Source organism: Macrosteles quadrilineatus, unplaced genomic scaffold (assembly GCF_028750875.1).
Source record: "Macrosteles quadrilineatus isolate MER2022 unplaced genomic scaffold, UCM_ALF_1.0 Scaffold_2__2_contigs__length_208266976, whole genome shotgun sequence".
Classification (NCBI taxonomy): Eukaryota; Metazoa; Arthropoda; class Insecta; order Hemiptera; family Cicadellidae; genus Macrosteles; species Macrosteles quadrilineatus.
In genome coordinates this window covers 35,271,196-35,273,142 of record NW_026542595.1, presented here as the reverse complement: position 1 = coordinate 35,273,142, position 1,947 = coordinate 35,271,196, and positions in this window count along the sequence as shown.

The window sequence follows — 1,947 nt, the reverse complement described above, 5'->3', positions numbered from 1 at the left end:
GGTTCCTTCCAAACTATTGAGATTAGGTCGAACGGAGGTAATATAAGTATAGATGATAGCATTATCTTCAAGCTAAATTCTAAACTATATCGTGACAAAACTACTTCCACCATTATACACACAAAATGCTATAAATTTTGCACGTGGTTCACAGTTCAATATGTATGAAATCGTGTTTGACAACCAAACATGGATCATTCTAATTTTCTCTATTTATTTTTCTATAAAGTGCTCGATCTTAATATCCTTTTTTAATCATAAACTCTTCTAATTTAAATCTCTTAATCATAGTCTTCATAAGCTCAAAGAAATTCACAAAAATTATAAATAAATGTATAGATGTTTGAAGAAACATCCTATACATAACGAATACGTATACGTACGGATCATAACGTAAAATTTGACGTGTATTTTTAGGTGCCAATTTCAGTAAAAAAATCTTCAATAACCCAGACAGCATAAGCATTGTCGGAAAAAATAGTTTTGAAATGTTTTAAATTGTTTTGAAATAGACAAATTTGGAATTTTGTCATGATTAAAATAAGTTTTAAAAAATTATACAACAATTCAAAACTATTTCTAAATTCGTTAAATATTGTTGTAAAACTGTTTCAAAATTCATATTTGGATTTTTCTCTATTTTAATTTGAGTTTAAACAGGTTATCTATAATATTAAAACGAAACAGTGTTTTTTATTTCACGATTCTGATCAACCACTCGACGGACTTTCATGATTTTTGTGTTGAAAGAAATATAATTTTGAGAACTAGGGAATTTCGAAGCCATAATTTTAGTTTAGGGTCCCAGTTTTTTAGAAATTAAGTTTTAATTTTTAAAAAGTCTAGCAGCCGACGCTAAGATTCTAAACTAGCTTTTGGCATAAAATAAATTGCTTAACATAACAGCTGTAAACATTCAGCTTTTGTGTCACAAATTCAGCATTTGGATAAAAATGTAAAGACATACTTAGGGTTGACTTATTTATACTATGTGTAATGCTAATCATTGATACGTTCAATTCTTCTGTAAGAGGATGACAGATTAATTAAATATACATAGTAAAATACTAGGATGTTCAAATTATTTTTTGAAGCAATCATTGTAATCTTCGATTTGTTTTAGAGCAATTTAATTTGTTTTAACTTACAGCTGGTTAAATATAAACTATGGAACTATGAGGTTATTTTATTTACTCTTATTTTGTCATTGATTATAGTAAATAAGTAAGATTAGTAGAGAGAGATAATTAGACCACAGTTTTAACAAAAAATAATTAAACCACAGTACAAATCGAGGCTCTGTACACGAGTCTTAATAAAAAAGGATAAATGCAAATTATTTTAGTGCTACACTTTTCAAGGAAAGATTAGAAAAATTACCATGTTAACATGTTTTAATTCTCCATGGTAGCTTTTTGTTTAAAATTAATGTTTGTCTGGACATTGTTTGGATTAGGCGCGGAAATATTGATGTCATAAAAAGAAGATGAAGAATAATCAGGAATCACGATTTTAAATTACCACCTCAACCTCAGCCGGGTTTTATACAAAGATAAACAGATGGATGACATAGATTGAACACAACATCAACATTAACCTAGGATACTGCAATTAGACAAACCATCCTTTTATGAAATCATGTTCAGTTGTGGTTACATTTGGGGGCGCCTATATCAGCGCCCCCAAACGTGAAAATATCACTTTCATTTCAACGATGAATATATTGTAGTTTAAATTAACTAATATGGGAAATTACGATGTACATTTATTCTATGAGGGTGGGTAATTTTCAAGGATAGAACTGATAACGGTATGGATGATAACCTTTCACAATTTCGTCATTAGCTTTACTAGCATGTTTACTTTTTATATTCCTGCTACATGTGACCAGTTCTTTTTTCAATTGAATGTTATTTGAACCAAACAACTGTTTCAAAACAAACTGTT